This window comes from Passer domesticus, chromosome 8, assembly GCF_036417665.1.
Source record: "Passer domesticus isolate bPasDom1 chromosome 8, bPasDom1.hap1, whole genome shotgun sequence".
Lineage (NCBI taxonomy): Eukaryota > Metazoa > Chordata > Aves > Passeriformes > Passeridae > Passer > Passer domesticus.
In genome coordinates this window covers 9,174,728-9,198,629 of record NC_087481.1, presented here as the reverse complement: position 1 = coordinate 9,198,629, position 23,902 = coordinate 9,174,728, and the positions used below count along the sequence as shown (strand labels likewise).

The following is a 23,902-nucleotide window of genomic DNA, read 5'->3' as shown; positions in this document are numbered from 1 at the left end:
CCTCGTCTATAGCCTGAGGAACCAGGAGCTCAAGGCTGCAGTGAGGAGACTGATCACTGCACATCTTAGGAAGTATTAAACTGATTGCCAATTTCTGCAAATCACTTGTAATAAAAGTCATCACTTATAGCTCTGTTGGATTGGTTCTTTGATTTCCCTGTCATTTTCCTTTTTAAATATTCTTTCTAAAGCTAGATGATTGTTTCTGCCATTTCTGACTTTGTTTCTCTCCACCTTCCCTGTGGCCACAGATTGTGACAATGATGGGCTGCAGTCTCAAAGGTTTTAAAGGAACTAAAGGATCTCCCAGCAAAGTTTTCTGCAGAGATCCCTCTATTCTTGCCATCTCTGGAGCTGCAGCAGCAATGTCTGTGTGCAGAGCTGGGGCAGATCAGTGCTGGCCCAGCAGCTGTGCCCAGCAGCAGCAGCAGCACTTGGTGTTGCCAGTGCTGCTGCCGTGGCCCTGCCCCGCTGCCCTGGTGGCCCTGGTGTTGCTGCAGGGCCTGAGTGCTCTCGGGGCCGGGCACAGTCCTGGGGGTGGCAGTGCCGGGGCTGCAGCAGGGACAGGCCATGGGCACTGCTGGGGCAGCGCTGACGCCTCAGGCCAGGCCCTGGGGGCTGCAGGCTCCTTGCCCAGGCTCTCTCAAGAACACGGCCAGGCCAGTGCTCAGCACAGAAAAGCCCCAGGGTGAGCAGCCCCAGGCTGGCCGTGGGCAGGCTGGGGGCAAACAGCATGGCTGGGGCTCTGCAAGGGCCCTGGGGGAGACGGGAAGGAGCAGCAGAGCAGGGGCTGATCCATCCCCAGGGCGCTGCACAGCCCAGGGCAGCGTCCCAGAGCGTCCTCATGGAGCTGCCAACAACATCCCCCCTCTGCAGCCCTGGCCTCTCCCCCAGCTCACACAGGTGCCGCATCCTTGCAGGCACAGCCACGGCAGCACTGGCTCAGGAGCCCCTGTTTGCATTGCACAGAGCAGGCAGGAGCACCCCCATGCTGTTGCTTGTGGGGACATGAACCTGAGGGAGCACAAATGCCATCAGCCCCTGGGGCCAGCAAGGGCTGGGGGACACCAGAGAAACCACTCAGCTTTGTCGTGGCCTCTGCAGTCAGCCAGAAAGTTTGTTCCCATCAGCTGGGAGTTTTCTGTGCCACTGCAGACGCTGTTGCTCAGAGCCAGGGCTGCCTGGCAGCCATCCCCAAACTGTCCTGGGCATTTCCTTGGCTTCACCTTTGCTTCCTTTACTTTTCCTTCTACAAATTTCTTCCTGTTTCCCAGCCCTGTTCCCTCCCCTGCAAACAGCCCATCCCTGTTTGCCCTTTCCTCTCTGGCCCCACTCCCCATTGCAGTTCCTGACTTGGCACCATGGGAACGTCCCTTGGGGAGCAGGATCATCCTCCAAGTGCTGCAGGAATTGTCTGCAGACTCCTGCAGTGCCTGGTGCTGCTCCCTTGCCAGAGGCACCCCAGGCCAGGGGGGCACATCTGGGCTGCTGTGTCTGCCTGTGGGGCTCCCTGTTCTGGGCAATGAGGAGGAGCTGCAGAGGCTCTGCAGGACTGACAGGATGGGCTTTGGGGCTGGCAGGAGAAGCTGAGGCACCTGGGCTGCTGCAGCTTCTGAAGAGGAGGCCCAGGGCTCATCCTGCACCTGCTGCAAGGGTGGTTTCAGAGAATCCCAGAATCAGCAAGGTTGGAAAAGACCTTGGAGATCATCAAGTCCAACCTGTGTCCTGACACTGACTTGACTTCCCTGAGCCTCCTCTTCTCCAGGATAAACAACCCCAACTCCCTCAGCCGTTCGTAACAGCTCTTGTGCTTCAGACCCCTTTACCAGCCTTGTTGCCCTTCTCTGGACACGCTCCAGCCCCTCCATGTCCTTCATAAATTGGGGACCCAGAACTAGATATAACACTGGAGGTGCTGCCCAGCCTCTGCTGAGAACAGGATAATAATCACTGCCCTGCTCCGCTGGCCATACCATTCCTGATCCAGGCCAGGAGCCATTGGCCTTCTTGGCCACCTGGCCACACTGCTGCCTCATGTCCAGCCTGCTGTCCATCAGTCCCTGCAGGTCCTTTTCTGCCTGGCTGCTGTCCAGCCACTCTGTCCCCAGCCTCTAGTGCTGTACGGGTTGTTGTGGCCAAAGATCAGGAGCTGGCACTTGGTCTTGTTCAACCTCACCTTGTTGGATTTGGGCCCTGGATCCAGCCTGTCCAGGGCCCTCTGCAGAGCCCTCCTACCCTCCAGCACATCCACACTCACACCCAGCTTGGTGTCATCTGCAAATTTGCTGATGGTGCACTCAATCCCCTCATGCAGACTATCAATGCAGATACTGAAATCCATGCTGGCTGGCTCTGATCCCTCGGCCATCCTGTGGGTGCCCTGTGATGGCACTCAAGGTGATCTGTTCCATAACCTTGCCAGGCACCAAGGTCAGGCTGACAGGCCTGGAGTTCCCCAGATCCTCCTTCCAGCCCTTCTTGGGGATGGGCTCACACTGGCACCTCCACTCCTCTGGAACCTCCCTGCTGAGCTAGGACTGATGGTAAATGATGGAGAGCAGCTTGGGGAGATCATCCACCAGCTCCCTTAAGCCCCTAGGATGGATCTCATCTGCTCCCAGAGGCACTTGTGAGCACCTGAGTGGCTCAGCAGGTCCCCAGCTCCTTCCTCCTGGATTCCAGGGGGCTGTTCTGCTCCCTGTGCCCATCTACCAGGTCAGGAGAACACTTGTCCTGAGGATAGCCTGTCTTACTGTTGAAAACTGAGGCAAAGAAGAGGTGAAGTACCTCAGCCCATTCTTCATCTTTGGTAACCATATCTCCCACAATAAGAAATGCAGGTTGTCCTTACCCCTCCTTTTGCCATGAATGTGCTTATAAAAACATAATAATTATCCTTCACAGAAGTATCCATATTAAGTCCTAATTGAGCTTTCATTTCTCTAATTTTCTTTCTGCACAAACTAACAGCAACCTTAAACATTTCTTGATTTACCTGCCCCTATGTCCAAAGATGCTGCACCCTCTTTGTAATCCCTAAATTCCTGCAAAAGCTCCATGCCTAGCCATGACAGTCATTTCCCCCTCTAGGTCATCTTTCTGCACAAAGGGACAGCCTACTCCTCCTCCTTCAAGATTTCTTTTTTGAAGCGTTTCCATCCTTCCTGGAACTCGTTGTTTGTAAGGGCTGTTTATCTTTAAAAAATCAATACCTGATTTGGTACTCCCCAAATCTGCATCCTCAATAGGCCAAAGTCTGCTCTTATAAGTCCAGGGCAGAAAATTTATTGATGCCCCTCCTTCTTTCACACAATATTGAAACAACTCATAATTTCATGGTGACTGTGCCCCAAACAGCCTCTGACCAGCACTTCTCCCACCAGCCCTTCTCTGTTCATGAACAGCAGGAGACAGAGCTTTCCTTGGGAGTGGGAATTGCAGGAAACCTCCCCAAAGTGCAGCTTGGAAGGTTCAGGCTGGAGCTGAGGAGAAAGCAAAGTCCCTGCCAGGGTGGAATTGTGGTGCTCGAGGTGTGGCAGCGTGAGGCTGGGCCATGGCCGGCTCTGTGTGCCAGGAGCCGGCAGCGCTGGGTGCAGGGAGCCCAGGGAGGGCACAGAAACGCTGGGTGAGAAATGCTGGGGCACAGCGAGAGGGGCGAGTGCAGCCGGCCAGGGCACAGGAGCAGCACGCACAGGGGGCACAGCCTGCAGGACAGATGGCCGAGGGCTGGGCAGGGCTGGCAGGGCCACAGGCACCCGGCCTTTGTGCCCTGGGCTCGGGCAGCGCCTCTGGAGGCCCCACAGCAGGAACTTTCCTGGCAGGGGCTGCACTTTGGCTCTCCCTCGGCCTCCCTGGCCAGGCTGGCAGGGGCTGCAGGTTTATGGCATTTGTCCTTGCTGCCCCTCACATCCCCCTGCCCCACAGAGAGCCCCGAGCCACCCGTGAGGGACAGGCCCTGCTGGCCCAGGCTGGGCTCAGGGCTTGGCCTTTCTGCTTCCCCCAGCCAGCCCAGGCCTTGCTCAGCATTGCAGTTCCCTGCCCAGAGCCTTGGGCTCCCTGCACTCCTGGCATCAAGGATCTGCTCTCACCAGTCCCTGGGAGTCTTTGGCACTCCCTGCCCTCACTGGGGCCCAACCATGCTCCAAGGCAATTGGAGTTTTGCTTCTGACTCCTTGAGCAGCTTCTTCATCCTTCTCTCAGTGCCTGAGGCTCCTGGACCCAGCCCCAAATCCACCATGGGGCTGATTAAAATACAGAAAGCCCTGGGGGACTCTTTCTCTTCCTTCAATTTTCCTCCAAGCCTCCAGGGCTTGTGAGGCTGCTTGGAGTCTGTCTGGAGTTCTGTTAAGGAGGGAGATTTCAAAGTGCACTGACGGCATGATGTTTGGTTTTAATCACGTTTGTGGGTTTTTATTTTTCAGTTCAGAAAAGAGGTGAAAGAACGATTCCCCAGGTGATCTTGATGCTGAATGTCTCCCCAGGAGATCTGGGCATGGAGAGGAACAAGCCCCTTGCAGGCTGACCCATTTTGGACAACCTGCTCCTCACCCCAGCCTCACCATGTCTGACATGGCCCACCTGGGACTGACATCCCAAAACATAAAAAAGTATGCATTTTTAAAATAAATAAAATTGATTAATTTATAAAATTATAATTATAGTTTTTAAATTTATATTAGTATTACTGTATATTTCTATTACCTTTGATATTTATGTGAAAAATTGAATACATTTTTAGCAATCAAAAAATTATTTGCCATTGGTTTTAAATAAAACAATTCCTTTCATTAAATCATTGACCACTATTGGCCATTTATTTCTCCTTCTTAATGCTAATTAGTGCTATTTTTAGATCTTTTGACATATTTTTTTTATTATTTTCACGCACAATGTAAAAGGGGCCACTCTGGGGTCCCTGGAGACATTTCTGGGGCACATTTGGGGCAGTTTAGGGTCTGGGCAGTGGGATAAACAAGTCCACTGAATTTAAGGATCAAATAATTATCTTTATTATTTTTGCAAGCAAGAATAAGCAAGGACAGCGCTGGGCGGCCCGGAGTCTCCGCTCCACTTTGGCTCACAAAATTCCTATCCCCTGAGTCCACCTTTTATTGCCTTCTTCTCCGGGTTTAGGGATGACGTGATCTGTCTTCTGCGCTTGCTCATTCAGTTGCTATGGGGTCTTTTTCTGCCTTCTGGTGGTCGAGGGATGAAGGCTTAGTCCCCCTTAGTCTTCCTCTTTGTGAACGCTGAGTGAACTCATGCCTTATAAGGCATATCTATACAGAACACTATACACTTTTCTGCAAGCTAAGCAATTCTTACTAGTACTATACACTTTCTGCAAGCTAAGCAATTCTAGCAAGTTTAAGGATTGTTATTACAGCTGCTTCTCATTACTTTCCTTTCACAAGGCATAACTTTACAATGGAATTCCCAAAGCACTATAGTAAACCAGCAACCATATGTAGCTGCACAAGAAGTTTTTTTGGCTATTTAACTATTGTTTTATAACATATAGTTATTTAGCTATTGATTTAATTAATGAACAAATGTATTACTACTTATTACAAATCCCCCATTTCTTTTTTTACCAGTTTGGTTCATTAAATCTTTCTAGTTCTTTCCTAGCAAGCATTAAATGAGCTGCCGCATCAGTTAAGCTATGTGCACTAATTATAGGTGCTAACTTCCTTAGTATCTTCATCATATTCCAATTCATAATGAATAGAACTGCTGACAAAATAAAACCAAGCAGTCAATATCAACGGAACAAAAATGGAATGGCATATACTGTTTAGGACCCCTGTGGCATTAGGAGACAAACCGAAAATGGTATCCCACTGGATGTCACACTGGAAATGCCAGTGGCTCAGCTGAGAGCTCTGGCAGTGACTGACACTGCACTGAGAGGGGCCACAGTCCTGCAAGGGGCTTTCATCAGGAGCAAACAGCAGCCTGGAGGGTGGGCAATGCTGGATCTGTACCATTGCGTGCTCATCCTTCACCTGAATGTGGAGCTGCCCCCAAAGTTGCCATGGATCACTTTTTCTTTTTCTCCTGTTGGGTATATTTTGGAGCAGCTGTTCTATGTGGCTTTTGATGGTGATCCTGTGGGAAGCAGCCATTTGCCTGCTGTGCTATCCTCACAACTAATACTAACTCCTCATTTCCTTTGGTTTTATTTGGCGTTTTTTATCTATTTGTTTGATTGGTTTGCTGCATGGGTTTGTTTGTTTAATTGACTGGGTTTTTGTCTGATTTGGTTTGAGTTTTGTTTGGTATTTCATAAATGACTGGTGAAGTTGGCAAAGCCAAACTCAAGATAATGTAAACCAGGATCAGCTTTCCAGAAATTCCTTTTGGCTGGGTTTAGCTGCATCCCCCAGGCTCAGGATCACTAGTATATTTTCAGGCTTTGCTCTGCATATCAGCCTGCCCAGACTCCGCTTGGTGTTTCACAAATGGAGAAGACAATGGACATTGTGCCAAGCTTCCTTTCAAACAGAAAAACCTGGATCAGCATGACAGAAAAGAAGAAAAAGAAATCACCAGTTAGAACAGAACCAGTGTCCCACCATCTTCCCCTCCACTGTTATTAATTTTGTACATTTAGAGGCAAACCTGGGTCTAAAGCTTGCATCTCTCAGTTCCTGATGCTATTTGCTACCCTGCAGCCTTGACTGGCCCTGATGTGACTGACTGCTGGGCAAGTGGGGCTGGGGATGCTCAGCCTGGAGAGAGGAGACACTGGGAGGCCTCCCTGTGGCTCTGCAGGACTGGAAGGGTCCCGCAGGAAAGAAGGGGACAGAGTGTTCAACAGGGCCTGTGCTGACAGGACAAGTGGGGATGGCTTTCAACTGCAGGAGGTTGATTGAAGCTGCACCTAAGGAAGCTGCTCTTTTCCACTGGGGGTGGTGGGGCACTGGCCCAGGCTGTGCACAGAGGCTGTGCATGCCCCATCCTTGGCAACAGGGCTCTGAGCAGCACGCTCTGGGGGAAGACTGCTCAGCTGGGAACAAGATGTTGTTCTTCAGGCTCCCTTCCAAGCCCAACCATTCAGGGACTCCATCATTCCATGGTCTCCAGTGTCCACTTCAGATGGAGCCTGGGAACTGTGATGTCACAGCCCACGCTCCAGCTGGAACGTCCAGCGCCCAGCAAAGGGCACAACACAACCCTTGGCTGCTGTGTTCGCACGCTCTGCACCTTGCTCCTGCCCACTCTGCTTGTCAGCTTTCCTCAGTCCTGAAAGATCCTTAGTGCCTGGATTTCATCATCCAGCCCTGCAGGATGCTCCTCTTTGTTCTGGGGAAGGTATGGTGCCATTCCATGGAGGTGGACATCCCCCACCTGCCCGGGTGGGCTGGAGCTCTGTGGGCATGGAGTGGGACAGGGACCCCACTCTGAGGTTTTGCTACCTCTGCAGGCTGTCCCAGACAGAGAGGAGATGGAGGTAGATACAAAGATTGATACGGAGGAGGAGATGGAAATAGACGGAGAAGACCCTGGAGAGGAAGAGATGGATGTGGATGTGGAGGAGGAAGAAGAGATGGACGTGTATGTGGATGAGGAAGAAGAGATGGATGTGGATATGGAAGAGTCCATTTAGGACATGGATATTGATTAAAAAGGTGAGGAAGAGGCCCTGACCTTGGCATGAAGACCAATGCCAGCAGCAGGACAGGCAGAGTGTGTCTCCTGCTGCCAGGCTGGGGCTGGGCTGGGTGCTCCCTGCTCAGGGACATTGTACCCAGGGCACTGGATTCTGGTGGCCATCCACAGCCTGTCCTGTGCCTGCTTTGCTCCACACAAGCTCCATCCCAGACCCAGCCAGGCTCAGTTCTGGTAGCAGAGTCCTGCTGCTGTGCCAGCTGTGCCAGCCTGGGGGCACATGCAAGAGCCCTCTGTGCCTGACTGGAGTGACCGTGGCATTTGCTTTTCTTCCAGGTGCGATGGACATCACAGAGACACCACCCTTTGGTATATATGTTCTACAGTTTGTTGTTTTTCTTTAGAATGTAGATTGTAGGGCTATTTTTGACTTCTGTAAATACGTTTCCCATAGTTTTGCTAGGTAGGTTTTTCTGTATATATGTTCTATTGATTGTTGTTGTTGCAAATATTCTTGCAATGTAAATATGTTCTGTATTTTTGCTGCCGTTCTTCTGTAATAAACAAATTTTATTTTTCACATCCCAGTTCTCGTTGCTTTTCCTTGGGGCACAGGCAGCCTTTTGCACAGTTGTAGTTTCCACTTGCTCCAGGTTCCCAGGGCTTGACATCAGAAGTAGATGAAGGGGAAAAAATCCACAATTAAGAGTGTCCATGACACCCAGAGCCAAAAGAAGCGCAGGGCATCAGGAAAGAGGGAAGCACGTGCTCCAAACAACAGCAGAAATGAAGTGAGAGCTCTGGAGGGAACAAAAGAAAGAGGAAGCCTGAAGAAAGGAAAAAACGTCTCCCCACAAGTTGTTTTGCTTTTTTTCATTGAGAGTCTCTTCTATCATGTGGTGGAAACCCAGAAAAATGAAGGTCAGGAGAAGCATGGTTGATTTGGAACATTCCTGCATAGTAGACAATCCTTGTGCAAATCATCCCATGCAGCACTCACATATTTAATTGCTTCTCTTCCTGGGGAAGCAGAGTTCCTTTATTTACTCCAAGCAAGATTTTCTCCCTCCTCCCTGGCAAAGAACAAGCTCCCATCCTGGCAAGCGCTCGCTGCTTTCCTTAACACTCATCATACCCATGCTAAGGAGAGTGGAGCAGGTTAATTTATCACTTGTTGCAAGTTCTAAGTCCTTCTTAGATAAGGACCACATTCAGCTGAGTGACAGTGAAGCAAAATGGCAAGCCAGGAATACATTGCCGTACACACAACATCCTCCATTCCCATGGATGGTTTCTCACTGGCACACAGGAGGAAGGAAGGAACCCAAATGCATCATTGTACATCAAGTCATACATGTTGAGGGATGAACAGATCTCACGGGGATATGGAAACCCCCCCTGAAAAGCAGTTCAGAGAAATCCTGAGCTGTTTTGTGCTGCTAGGCATGAAGATGCTCAGGATCTTCCACAGATGCTCAGCAGGCAGTAGGATTGCGGCTGGATGTCACTCTGCAAATGCCAGTGGCTCAGCTGAGAGCTCTGGCAGTGACTGACACTGCACTGAGAGGGGCCACAGTCCTGCAAGGGGCTTTCATCAGGAGCAAACAGCAGCCTGGAGGGTGGGCAATGCTGGATCTGTACCACTGCGTGCTCATCCTTCACCTGAATGTGGAGCTGCCCCCAAAGTTGCCATGCATCACTTTTTCCTTTTCTCCTGTTGGGTATATTTTGGAGCAGCTGTTCTATGTGGCTTTTGATGGTGATCCTGTGGCAAGCAGCCATTTGCCTGCTGTGCTATCCTTGCAACTAATACTAACTCTTCATTTCCTTTGGTTTCATTTGGGGTTTTTTATCTATTTGTTTGATTGGTTTGCTTCATGGGTTTGTTTGTTTGTTTGTTTGTTTGTTTGATTGATTTGGGTTTTTGTCTGATTTGGTTTGAGTTTTTTGTTTGGTATTTCATAAATGACTGGTGAAGTTGGCAAAGCCAAACTCAAGATAATATAAACCAGGATCAGCTTTCCAGAAATTCCTTTTGGCTGGGTTTAGCTGCATCCCCCAGGCTCAGGATCACTAGTATATTTTCAGGTTTTGCTCTGCATATCAGCCTGCCCAGACTCCGCTTGGTGTTTCACAAATGGAGAAGACAATGGACATTGTGCCAAGCTTCCTTTCAAACAGAAAAACCTGGATCAGCATGACAGAAAAGAAGAAAAAGAAATCACCAGTTAGAACAGAACCAGTGTCCCACCATCTTCCCCTCCAATGTTATTAATTTTGTACATTTAGAGGCAAACCTGGGTCTAAAGCTTGCATCTCTCAGTTCCTGATGCTATTTGCTACCCTGCAGCCTTGACTGGCCCTGATGTGACAGACTGCTGGGCAAGTGGGGCTGGGGATGCTCAGCCTGGAGAGAGGAGACACTGGGAGGCCTCCCTGTGGCTCTGCAGGACTGGAAGGGTCCCGCAGGAAAGAAGGGGACAGAGTGTTCAACAGGGCCTGTGCTGACAGGACAAGGGGGGATTGGCTTTCAACTGCAGGGGGTTGATTGAAGCTGCACCTAAGGAAGCTGCTCTTTTCCACTGGGGGTGGTGGGGCACTGGCCCAGGCTGTGCACAGAGGCTGTGCATGCCCCATCCTTGGCAACAGGGCTCTGAGCAGCACGCTCTGGGGGAAGACTGCTCAGCTGGGAACAAGATGTTGTTCTTCAGGCTCCCTTGCAAGCCCAACCGTTCAGGGACTCCATCATTCCATGGTCTCCAGTGTCCACTTCAGATGGAGCCTGGGAACTGTGATGACACAGCCCACGCTCCAGCTGGAACGTCCAGCGCCCAGCAAAGGGCACAACACAACCCTTGGCTGCTGTGTTCGCACGCTCTGCACCTTGCTCCTGCCCACTCTGCTTGTCAGCTTTCCTCAGTCCTGAAAGATCCTGAGTGCCTGGATTTCATCATCCAGCCCTGCAGGATGCTCCCCTTTGTTCTGGGGAAGGTCTGGTGCCATTCCATGGAGGTGGACATCCCCCACCTGCCCAGGTGGGCTGGAGCTCTGTGGGCATGGAGTGGGACAGGGAGCCCACTCTGAGGTTTTGCTACCTCTGCAGGCTGTCCCAGATGGAGAAGAGGAGATGGAGGTGGATATAGAGATTGATAGAGAGGAGGACATGGAGACGGAGGGAGAAGACACTGGGGAGGAGATGGAGGTGGAGGTGGTTGTGGAAGAGGAGATGGAATTGGATATGGAAGAGTCCATTGAGGACATGGACATTGATTAAAAAGGTGAGGAAGAGGCCCTGATCTTGGCATGAAGACCAATGCCAGCAGCAGGACAGGCAGAGTGGGTCTCCTGCTGCCAGGCTGGGGCTGGGCTGGGTGCTCCCTGCTCAGGGACATTGTACCCAGGGCATTGGATTCTGTTGGCCATCCACAGCCTTTCCTGTGCCTGGTTTGCTCCACACAAGCTCCATCCCAGACCCAGCCAGGCTCAGTTCTGCTAGCAGAGTCCTGCTGCTGGGCCAGCTGTGCCAGCCTGGGGGCACATGCAAGAGCCCTCTGTGCCTGACTGGACTGACCGTGGCATTTGCTTTTCTTCCAGGTGAGATGGACATCATGGAGAGAGATGCCACCTTTTTGTACATACGTTTTACACTTTGATGTTGACTTTAGGATATAGGTTTTAGGGCTTTTTGTCTTCTGTAAATACGTTTCATATATTTTTTGTTAGATAGGTTTTTCTGTATATATGTTCTATCGATTGTTGTTGTTACAAATATTCTTACAATGTAAATATGTTCTCTATTTTTGCTACTGTTCTTCTGTAATAAACAAATTTTTCTTTTCACACCCCAGTTCTCTTTGCATTTACTTCAGGCACAGGCAACATTTTGCAAAGTTGTGCTTTCCACTTGCTCCATGCTCCCAGGGCAGGAGGTCCCTGGCACAGCCACACCAGGAGTGGGGGTCCCTGTGCACAGAGGGGTCCCACTGACAGAGGTGAGCCTCTCCTTGCAGTTTCTCTGGACACACTTGGGAGCTGTAGGGGCAAAGCCCAGCGTGCCCTGGCCCATGGATGCCATGTTGGAGCAGGGCTGAGCCTGTGTGCTCCTGCAGAGCCTCAGCCATGGCTCTTCCCTGGGCAGCCCCAGGGCTAAGGAAGGTGCACTGGGCTGTGGGCAAGCCCTGCTCCTGGGCACCCTGAGGGGCTGGAGCCAGCCTGGAGGGAGCCTCAGCCCTACATGGACCAAGATTTCCTTTGGAAACCCCCCCTCTTCCCAGACTCTGCTGAGCACAACAAGAATTGATCCTCCTGGTTCAAGGTGTGAAGTTAATTGGCACAAATGTGTCCCTTGCACTTTCTAGCACAGCAAATGTCAGTGCTTGTAATCCCTGTTCTGCACACTCTGCTCAGGCAGCAAAACATCTGAACCTGAGGGAACATCTGGAATTAGCACCAACCTGCAGAGAGCTCCAGGGGGAGAACCTACCCGCAAGCATCCAGAGAAATACTTGACACCGATAGTCTGGGGCAGAGCTGAAACTAAAGTATTTTAATGCCAAGAGAGAGGATTTTTTATTGCAGAATTCATTCTCCAAGAACAAGAATGGAAGCTTTTGGTCTCCTCACCTGCCACAGATGTGTATTGCCAAGGTTTGCCTCTGGCTTATGACTGATTTTCATGAATCTGTTCAGAACTCTGATGCTGTTCCTGGCTAAGGTGCAGAGATGATATTTCAGAGCCAGATGAACTCAGCACATCTCATGCAATGCAGAATCTCCAGAGCCAGACATTCAGGCCATGTAAACGGCTACTTTTTCATCTCTGTGCAAAGATCAGTAGTAGGACCTCACTGATGTACCACACACTTCTCAGATGCTCCTCTGACCAGCTTCCCCATGGCATTGCTCCTGGCACAACGTTAAAGCCAGGCAGGTCACACATATTCTCTTCCTCTGACTCCTGCAGGGATGACAACATCAAAGAACAGAAAAGAGATATAATGATCAGGGATTTTCATTGTGTGAGCTCTGCATTCCCCAGGCTCTTGCAAAGGGGGAATGTTCATCGGGCAAAGAACACGAGAAGGAGCCTCAAATTGTCCAAAATCTCAGTAAAAATATTATTTCCTATGGAACCCTTCACCAAAGCTGGTCACACTTCAGGCCCTTTCTGCACCCATTTCCTAATGTGCATCTCCCTGTGGGGTGTTCCCACTGCTCCAGGGACCCAGCACAAACCTTATAGCCCCACACCAACACATCCCCAGGAGCTGCAGCCTTCCCTCCAAACCTGGGCACCTGCAGCAGCCACCTCTGCGCTGAGCTGAGCCGGTTTCTCCCAAAACCGGGTGCTCCATTTATCCTTGAAAAGATTGACAATAGCATTCTTGTCTTCTCCAAAAGGGCCATCGTTTCACAACTGTCATCTCCACACTGAGACTTTATTCCCTTCAAGTGTTCAAGTACACAGGCAGCACCAAGGAAGGCGCTGAAGTGAGTCAAGGTGAACCCCAAAGAGCTCTCAGCTCCCTGAGAAAGCTCCGACAAGGGCTAGAGAAAGAATTCATGCTCCCATAACTGGCACCTAACAGCCACAGGGCAAGTGACAAGTTGGTATTAGAGAAGGAAGAAAAAGCACTGAGTAATAAAAGGTGAGAAAAATACATAACTCCAACAGGTAAATGAAGGTAAACCACATGAAGAAACAGAAGAAGATGGAGGGGAAAAAACCCACCATTAATAGTGTCCGTGACACCCAGAGCCAAAAGAGGCTCAGGGGATCAGCAAGGATGTAAGCACGTGCTCCAAACCACAGCAGAAATGAAGTGAGAGCTCTGGAGGTAACAAAAGAAAGAGGCAGCCTGAAGAAAGGAAATAATGCCTCCCTACAAGGTGTTTTGGTTTTTTCAAGTGAGTGTCTCTTGTATCATGTGGTGGAAACCCAGAAAAATAAAGGTCGGGAGAATCATGGTTGATTTGGAACATTCCTGCATAGCAGACGAGATATAGCCTTGTGCAAATTATTCCATGCAGCATTCACATATTTAATTGCTTCTTTTCATCTTCCTGGGGAAGCAGAGTTGCTTTATTTACTCCAAGCAAGATTTTCTCCCTCCTCCCTGGCAAAGAACAAGCTCCCATCCTGGCAAGTGCTCCTGGCTTTACTTAAGGCTCATCACACCCATGCTCAAGAGAGTGGAGCAGGTTAATTTATCAATTGTTCCAATGATTAACTTGCCCAGCTGCCAGGTTCAAGAGCCCCAGAGTGCCTCAGGTTGTACAGGATCTTAGAAGGAAAAGCTCCATTGAATTCAGCTGCTGCCACACTGGCCCTCTTTGCCTGTCAAACCCATTCAGCTGCTCTTGCTCTGCCCTGTCAAAATCCCCCATAAAATACAAGTGACAATCCCTCATCACCTGTGAGAAAGCACAGCTGGGTTCTGCTCCGGGCATTTCAAATTACGTGGGGTAGTTGTGACCTCCCCTTGCAAAGGCAGCATGTCAGGAAAACCAAAAGTTTCTTTTCATGGACTCACCAGACTCAGGACACCTTCCCCTCAATCAGGTTGCTCCAAGCCCCATCCAACCTGGCCTTGAACACTTCCAAGGGTGACACAGCCACAGCTTCTCTGGAACCTGTTTTGCTCCTCCCAGGTCTAAAATCATACCCAACTTAGCCTCAGGGATAGATTTCTATTCATTAGCTGCATTTTTCTGACAAAGAAATATGGCAAACCTTGTTTGCATCTAACTTTGCAAAATCAACACAAGCTCTTCAGAAAAGGCTGCTGCCCACTTTTCTTCTTTTTCCCCATTTGGTGGAACATTTTCATTCTGTTGTTGTTTGGAGCAGTATTTTAATCGATCTGGCTGAGGCTGCTGAAAATGGTACAGCAAGTTACTTGTGTGAGGGGTGGAAAACTGAGCTCATGCACATCCAGTGTTTCTGTTGTTGGACGTCTTCAATCCCACCTCTCTGGTGGCATGAAATAGGTGCTACTAATCCAATTTCTAAAGTATCATGCATTGAGCTGACACTATTTGAAGACTTAAAAAGAAAGCACCAATTTAAACAAACCCCTGCCCCTTTCCATTTTCTCTGTCCCACAGTTGATGACAGAAGATAGGAGAGAAAGACTGTTTTGGGAACAATGATTTCTGAACTCTAAAAATAATATCAAACCTGCTCTGCCACACTCTCAGCTGTTACAGCCCCAAAAAGCACCGGTTGTCTTTGCTCACAGAGTCACAATTGTGGTGGGATTTCTGCCACACCACAGGACAGCCAATTGTTGATTTTTTTCCTGGGAATAAATAGAGCACTTCTGGGTAGCAAGGCAAACATGTGCCTCTTGTAGTGGCCCTTGAAACTGGACATGTGAAATGAGGTAGACAAAGCCAAAGGCCAGCTGAACCTGTGATCTCTGCATGGATCTTCACATTGTTATATTTGCCCAATTATCCCATCAAAAAAACAAAGCAAAATTATATGTAAGGACAATTTTAATTAAATAGCTTAAAATATATAAATTTGAATACACTTGAAATATTGACAATGTAATTTGGTTAAAATAAGGGACAATTTGGTTTTAATAATAATGCATAAGCAAAAATAACCGCCCAGGTTAATGCAGGGTACGGAGTTCAGGGCTTGACCCCCGTCACCTCTCATACAAGCTTGCCAAGCCAAAATTCCCTCTTTTATCTTGTATGTCATTACCATGTCCTCCCATTTTCGGTTTGTCACACTTGTATCTCCACTCCCATCATCACCTTTACCACGCATGCGCCACCATTTTTTAGGTGGTCGCACCACTCATTGGAGGTCATCCCTGATGAAGGCCTCTCCTCTTCCTCGATGTATTTTGATTCACCTTTTGGAATACACATGCGCAGGAATATAGTATAATGTAAGCCAAAGCTAATATAATATAAGCCAATATTATGTTCCAGCATCAAAGCAATAAATCTCATATAATTAGCATTTTCATGATGTCCCACCAAATTTTCCTATCTTCCAACTAAATTTAGTAATAGTTATCTCTTGCTTCCTGTTCTGAACATCTGCAGGAGAAGGGCTGGGGGGAACCCCTCCTCTCCCCTTATTTCTTGGCATTATGCCTTTAACTGTTCTATTATTTCAAAATATTAATTAGTGTATCAATATTGATTACTGTTTCAATTGTATCAACATGAATCACACCTATTTATTACACTTTGTCTCCTGTAATAATGATTAGGTGCATTACCTTGCTTCTTTTTGCTTGTTGCTAAAGCCAAGCAGGTAGTTTTATTGAATGTATAATTTAACTTTGCATTGCATTAACACTCACAGTAAAATAAGACCATTCTTCCCATTGGTTTCTGTGTTCTTTAAATCACCCCAGTCAGCTGGCAGAACAGGTATCAGAACCTGATGAAAGCCAGGCTCTGCTGTGATCTAGCTGGGCCCCATGGAATGCAGAGGGCCCCTGTCAGTCCATGGAACCCATAGAAGCAAGGCTCAGATGTGAAAAAGGCGTGCACCATGGAACCCAAGAGCCCTTCATGGAACCAGGGCTGCAGTGTGTCACCGAGGGAGGGACCTCATGGCAGCAGGAGAGCATTGTGAGGCTGAGGAACAACATGGCACCAAGGTTCCACTGTGACTTGACAGAACCCCATGGACGTGAATGGCCCCAAACCAGGCCAAGAGACACTTCCCAGACAAAGCCCAAGGAGGGGATTTGCTTTATTCGGCACACCGGGTGTGCAGGGATATCTCCTCCTGACAGCGCACACAGGCACACAGCAGATTACAATATATGGTTATACTCTATGCATATTCATGTTTCTCCTCAGAAAAGGTGAGGTTATGCAAACGATTTCTCAGTACTCATTACAATCATTAGCATACACGAGGCACAGGCGCAGTGCACACTGGTGGTGGCACTGAGGAAGGCTCCATGACTTCCTCAGGGGTCTCCTGATGAAGGATGGACGTCTTCATCACTGTGCCCTTTTCACCTTTCTCCTTTAGGCATGCGCAGTCTCTTGTTGGCTGTTTCAGCAATTTCCTCACTGGTTTTAGCAAGCTCTGCCCTTCATTTCTGCCAGCTTTGTTCCCTATTTCTTGCCAAGTTTCATCCTGTGTCTTTAGCTTGTGGCTGAATTTTTGCAAGCTTCCTTGTTGGGTGCAATGTCTCTTATTCTTGCTCAAGTATTCCTAGGCACAGTGCTTTTAACCCTTTCACAGCCACGGACTGGAGAGCCACTCCTGGACACTGGGAATTCCTGCAGGTGCCTCCACCTTTGCAGCCAGTGAGGCTCCAGCCTCGCTGTGAGAGGCCCCAGCTTTTACAGTGTTAAACAAACAAGCTGACATCACTGCTAGTGTGGGAATAACTGGTTTAATTCTCCTGTTTGGCTTCTTCCAAAGCCTGGCCAGGGCTCAAGGAGGAACCAAGGGAGGTGAATTTGAACCTTCACCCCCAAACAAGGCCAGATGGGGCCTGGTCCAGTTTCCAAACACAGAAAGGTAAATCCATGTTTCACCAATGAACACATACAGAAATCATATTGCTAATAATGATTCATTAATGAGCAGATACAAATATAACATTTGGTTGGAAGGTTTATCTAAAGGTCAGCTTTGGCTCAGGGCCTGTTGTTGAGGCTTCAGTCAGGCAGGGTCTGACTAAAACAGCCCTAATTAGTTGTTATTCTCTATGTTCTTTGTTACAGCCCACTTTTTTTTGAGACTGTGTCTCTTTTTAGACAAATCTCAGTACTCCATTTCCAGCACAAGGTGTCACAACTACTCTAACATGGAACCATAACACACCAAGTGCTCACACTGCAATGATCACAGTGACTGCCACAAATGCATTTCACAGCAGCTTCCAATTTGGGAGCCAATCCCACCAGGAAGAATTTTCTTCTTTCTGCCACTCTTCTCCTGATCTTGCTATCAAGGAGATTCCTGATGGTTGGATATCAAACCCAGCCCCGACAGACATCCCTGCAATATTCCTGTCCTAGAATAGCCCAGGTTCCTCCCTGGCCAGCAAGCAGATAATCCAAGGCCATGTGGTTCTGCAGAACCCCATTTGTGTTTTTTGGAGCTCACAGGATGTACTATTGGATATTTTCACAGCATCATTTTTTACTACTTCTAATAATCAACTTAGTTTGTTAATGTAAATTGGGTGCAGCCATGCACAGCCAGGGGTTTCCATTTCCCCAGTGGGCCATTGTTAAGGGCATGGAGCACATCTGGGAGATGGGGTCTCCATGGGGACAGGTTCCCATCTCCTCATTTTGTCAACTGCTCTTTTAACAACCCCTTCACCCATTTAACCAATGCTGCACCTTGTGGATTGTCTGGAATATGAAAAAACCAGCAGTCTTAATCACTGTATTTTTCACAATAATAGACAAAGCATTCCGCATCACAGTATAAACAAATCCTATTAAAAAAATGCCAATTTCATCCCTTCCTCCTTTATTCATTACGCACAATTCACAAAGTTTACCACTGACATTTGGGTCTTGACCAGTCCTTTTCTCCAGGGTATTTAGTGTTTACAGTGAGCAGCCAAAGCTGACAAATTATTGTCAGCCTTATTTCACATTATCAATTTTTAGTAATACAGATATAAATATAGATAATTGTGTTATATATAATTATTATTATTATATCACTTGCACAAACAAACCTGAGCTGAAGATTGAAACCTTCTTCTGTCACTCCATGTGGCAGTGTTCCAACAACAGTTTTTCCTTCAGTTGGTGCTGTTTCCAATGTGTCATTAACAAAATTCACCCTTGTCTTCCAAAAACACAAGTTTTTTTCCTTATTCCATATGTAATTTTTGGATGCATTTTAAGACATCCAGGGGTTCAGCTTATTTTAACCAACTGCCCCACTGCTCACATCTGCTCTGACCTAGCCCATTCCAGAGCCAGCCAACTCCAGGGAAGGGCTTCCCATCTGGGAATTTCTGATGGCACTGATTCCTCACATTTACATTTAAAAATAACATTTTCTTGTCATCTGGCCCGACTGTGCCAGTTTTGTTTTACCAGTGGGCAGGGTCAGCACCAAAGACACAGACTGCAGCTGAAGGAATCAGTGTCATTTACTGCAGCTCAAAGCAGCAAAGAATCACAAAAGGAGCAGCTCAGCAATGCACCCAATCATCACCACCAAAGATTGCAGCAGTGATTAAGAAAGATCCCGAACCAGTTACCCTCAGGCTTTACCATCCCCAGATCCACACAGCAGCTGGGGGAAGCTGTCACAGCCAAGGGCTGCAGAGCCACTCCTGGACACTGGGAATTCCTGCAGGTGCCTCCAGCCACAGGTGAGGCTCCAACCTCGCTGTGAGAGGGCCCAGCTCTGACAGTGCTGAATGAACAAACTGACAGCACTTCTAGTGCAGGAACATCTGGTTTCATCATCCTCTTGGGTTCCTCCCAAAGCCTGGCCAGGGCTCAAGGAGGAACCAAGGGAGGTGACTTTGATCCTTCAGCCCCAAACAAGGCCAGATGTCAGATTTCATGGCCTTGTCCAGTTTCTAAATACAAAAAGGTCAATACAAATTTCACTAATGAGTGGCTACATCTATCACAGTGCTAATGACCATGCATATTTCATCAGTGAACAGATACAAAGATAATCTTTGGTTGGAAGGTTCATCCAGAGGCCACCTTTGGCTCAGGGCCTGCTGTTCAGGCCTCACTCAGGGCTGTTGTCCAGGCCTTGGCACCTCAGGGATGTGGTTTAGTGCTGGGCTTGGCACTGCTGGGTGAACAGCTGAACTGGATGAGCTCAGAGGTCTTTTCCAATAGAAAGGATTCTGTGATTCCGTGATTCTATCTGCTGAATTCAGCTAGGTCCATGTTAGTAGCACTCATTTGCTCAGAAAGTCTCCGCTTGCTCAGCTCTTGTGGCCTGAGGCTTCAGCTCCTTCAGCTGCTGGTGCTAAGCTGTTCATGCTGAACGAGACGACTCAGAGAGAACACAGTCCATCCAATTCCGTCTGGGACACTGGGAGGGGAGGGTGTGGAAACAGAAGCATTGTTTGTTGTGGCCTTCTCTCTGCCCTTCATGCATTTCAGTGCTTTGAACCAGCCAAGAGCTGTTTCCAAGAGTGCAATGGAGCAGCTGCTCCTGCTCCCAGGTCTGGCTCTCTCCAGTCTCTGACCTTGCCTGGTTTTGTCCCTCTTGCTGTGCCCTCTGTTCCCCCAGGGCTCGGTGGCTGCTGCCCAGGACTGTGGGACTGGCACAGATCCAGTGGTCGAGACCCTCCTTGCTGTGGCCTTGAAGCTGCCTGAGCTGCCTGGGCCTTGGAAGCTCCCCATGGACAGGGAGTCCCCAGCTCCGTTCCTTGCACAACCTCCAGGAGCCCAGAGCTGCCATCTCAAGTCCTTGCTGGCCCTGGGGGCTCCCAGGTGCCTCAGGCTGCTGTGACACCGCTGCACACAGGAGGGAAGAGTGGCAGGGGCTGTGCTGAAAGTCAGTTCCATGTGCTGCTGCTGCTGCTGCTGCTGCTGCTGTGGGGTCATTTGTCCAGCCTTGCCCCAGAGTCAGGGATCAGATCCAGGCCCTGCTGCTGCTCCCTCGGGATCAGCCCCGGTTTGGGTGTTGCTGTCAGGCCAGCAGGAGCGGTGGCTGGAGCAGCAGGTGCTGACAGTGCCCCAAGCCCCGGGGCTGGAGGGGTCCCTGGGCTGGGGCTGGGAGGGAGCTGCCCCTTGTTCTCCCTCTGCCCCAAGCAAAGCTGAGCCAGGCACAAGTGGGGCAGCACAGCCACCAGGGAGGCTGCGAGTCTCTTCCAGCCCTGGCTGCTCAGAGTTTGGGCCTTGGAGCCTCAGGTGGCCAAAGGCAGCTGCTCCTGGTCCCTCTGTGTGCCCCCGTGTTCAGCAGTGCTGCTCCATCAGTCTGTGCCCAGCAATGGGGAAAAGCCTCAGCCCTGCAGGGCCAGGAGCTGCCGGGCTCTGCCTGAGCAGCTCAGCCAGCAGGAAGGGAGCTGCTCCACATGGGAACCAGGAGCAAAGGGCTGCAGCACCTCGTGCTGGGGCAGAGCCCAAATTCTGAGAGGGAATAACAGAGTTATTCATGTGCATTGGTGTGTCAGCACTGCAGGTGCTGTGCCTGCAAACACAGGGTTCGAGATCTGCAAAAGAATTCTGCAGCTCTTGACTGGATCAGGATGTCAGCAGTGCTGAACTCCAGCTTAGTCCAAATGAAACACTTCACACCTCTGCTCATATCTGCTAGATTTTTTTCTTCAGGGTATCCAGAGAAAAGGAAACAGAGGAGGAGCCTACATTTTCATTGTTTATCAGAAATATTTCTCTATTTGGTGTACATTCCTTTTGTAGGACGAGTTCTCTGTTAAAAACACTGGACAAAAAAGAAAAGAAAAAAATATGAAAGATAAAACCAAAAAAACAAATGTGTAGTGGAAATCTTCGGTAACTTTGGATTAAGAGGCAACTAATCTTTTCAAGAAGAGAAATCAGTTACTCTGTAAATGTTCTGATGGCATGGATTCATCTCACTGACCTCAGCATCCCTTTTTTAAAACATTCAGGGTTTTGTTTGCAATATTATGTTATTTTAAATTGTGATTGAATCAATAGGAAATTGAGAGATCTACCATGAATTCATGCATTACTGTGTCTTGAGTGTAAAAATATTGCAGTTTGAAATTTGGATTTAAAGTGTTGCAAATGAAAGTTATAAATCCCAATAGATTGTCTGACAGCAGCTTTTCCTAGAGGATGTGCAGCACTCCAAGGACTTCATCAGTGGGGTTGGGGGTACTTGGATATTTGTCCTGTGCCACTCTGAGAATGTCATAGAATGGAACTTCACCTGCCACCAAAGCTCCTTGGACCTTGTGCCCCCAGGCAGGCACAAAGTGTTTGTGCTGCTCCCCCTTTTGCACAAACCCACAGAGAGCTGGGATTTTTCCAAGTCTCGTGTCTGCAATGGGCCATATTCCTAGAGAAGCAGCAGCCCATCCCGATGAATGTGGTGAGTTATATGGATGGTTGTGAGCTCCACTTCCTGCCTAGAAATCCTGAAACTGCTTCTGAATGCTGCTCCTTCAGCTCTGGGATACCTTCTCACACAGAGCTGGGGAAAAAATCCCCTGGTCTCTGGCTAAAGGGTGAGTTATGCCAAAGTTAGAGCTCTGTGTGAAGTCTCTATCCATCTCTATCCTCTTAATATACCAATATGTGGGGGTGTGCATGGATTTGTCTTGTGTACAAAGGAAGGAGTATGCAAGCAACGTGACTGACACTTTCACTGTCCGTGTTCATCCCATACCTATGGGTACAGAGACATTATGGAAACCCTGGCACACACAGAGCCTTCTGTCCCTGGATACAGAGACATCCAAGAGCCCCTGGCACACACAGACCCTTCTGTCCCTGGAGGATGGAGCGTGGTGGGTGGGGGTGGTTGGTGGGCAGCGAGTCCCGGACAGCAGGCCAGACCCGGCTCCAGCCCTGCCAGGCCCTGCCAAGGCTCAGTGCAGGATCCTCTGGAATGGGACAGCCATTCAGCCTTGTCTCTGCCCAGAGGGGCAGTGCTGGCCTGGCAGCACAGGTTGTTTTCCCCTCAGGCTGCAGGAGATGAGAACACAACACTTGCCAACACTGAGTGTGAGGCACAGATCCGAGTACTCCCCATGAACCTCAGCTCTGGGAGCACTGTCTGCCCCAAGCTCCAGGGGCTGCAGTGGGAGCCCGGCTGGGCTCTGCCCTGGGGCCATCCTGCAGGGACAGCTGGAAACAGGGAGCATTCAGCTGCCACAAACAGCCAAGCCAGGGCTGCAGGGCAGCTGCTCCAGCCCGGACTGCACTGCTGTGTGCTGTGCTCTGGGGCTGGGGCTCCCCACACAGGGGACTGGACTGGTGTGCCAGAGGAGACAGAGAAGCTTCAGCTTCAGCCTCACTGAGGTGGGTGCATCGGCTGGGAAGAGTGGGGAGGCTCAAGGGGATTCACAGAGCTCATCCTGCTGCAAGGACCAGGAAAAGGGAGTGGGAACTCAGCAGTGAGGAGAGCTGAGGGCTGGAGAGTGGCTCTGAATGACACTAAAATGCCACTGGACCTCTGAAACATTGCTGCTCCTCAGCCAGTGACAATATGAGTCCCTAAACCTGGGGCTCAGCCCTCCTTGTGGTCAGGGGCAACAAGGAAGGCCAGCAAGTGATGGAGACAGCAACGGGCTGGGAATTCACTGGGGGAAAAAAGGGAGCAGTTGAGAAGTAAAAGGCAGCTGGGGGAGAGAACTGTTCAGAGAAGGGCTGAGCTACATCTTGAGCAAGCTGAAAAATGTCATTTGGAGTCATCCCAGATTGATTTGATTTCAGAAGGTATTGAACAAGTTTAATTTTTGGGAGGTGTCACTGCAAACATGAGCTGTGTTGCCAAAATGCTCAAGCAAGTCTGTGCTGCAGGTGACACCATTTCTTCTTTGGCTGATTCCGGCCCGGTGCTGAGCTCCAGCAGAGCCCTGGCAGAGCCCAGAGCAGCCTCAGCATCCGCAGAGCCCGGCTGCAAGGAGAGAAAGCAGAAACTGCCCGTCAGCTGAAGGCTCCTGTCCCCTTGTCCCAGCTGCCCACAGTGCCCAGGCCATGCTGGCTGTGCCCAGAGCTGTGCCCAGAGCTGCCCATCAGTGCTGCCTTTGGGAGCAGGGCAGGAGGGCAGGACATGTGCCCAGCCTGCAGCCAGCCATGGCACATCCACCTGCTCAGCAGCTGCCCAGAGCAGGATGCTCCTGTGCTCGCTGCCATCTCCCAAAAGCTCTGATCCCACCCTGCCAAGCAGACGGGGACCCACCTCATGCCATCCATGGCTGGAAGAAAAGCTGGTCCCAGACGATGTCCTCAGCCTGCTCCAAGGGCACGGCCCATCCACGCCGCAGCTGCTCCCAAGAACTTCCTGATCCAGACTGGACCAACCAGAATGCTTCCTCTAGAAAAACAAACAACAAATTGTTGAAAATAGATTACAGACAAAAAGGGAAAAAAAGAATAAAGGTAAAAATCATATCTCTGTGAGGGGATTGAGGAAGGCCCAAGCCCTGCATGCCAGGGAAAAACCCAGCCATGTGTGAGCAAAGCCCAGTTTTTCTCCCTTCCCCCTGCACTGTCCCTCACAATAACCGTGATCCCAAAGCAAACCAGGGCAGTGGAGCTGCCCAAGCCCTTCCTTGCCTGCACAGCAAAGCACCTGTGCGCAGATTCTGGAGTCCCACCTCTGCTCCCACCATGGGGGTTTGTTTGTGTTGGG

At 49.6% G+C, this 23,902-nt stretch overlaps 1 protein-coding gene and 1 long non-coding RNA gene across 2 annotated transcripts in view; one reads left to right on the top strand and one right to left on the bottom strand.

Annotated features, from left to right (window-relative positions):
* LOC135305654 (glutamic acid-rich protein-like) overlaps window positions 1-23,902 on the bottom strand; it is a 217,310-nt gene that overhangs the window by 110,906 nt on the left and 82,502 nt on the right. The gene's annotated exons all lie outside the window — the stretch shown is intronic.
* Window positions 7,181-8,196, top strand: LOC135305730 (uncharacterized). Its single transcript, XR_010366714.1, has 3 exons — window positions 7,181-7,317; window positions 7,430-7,634; window positions 7,951-8,196. It is a non-coding gene; the product is annotated as an uncharacterized LOC135305730 (long non-coding RNA).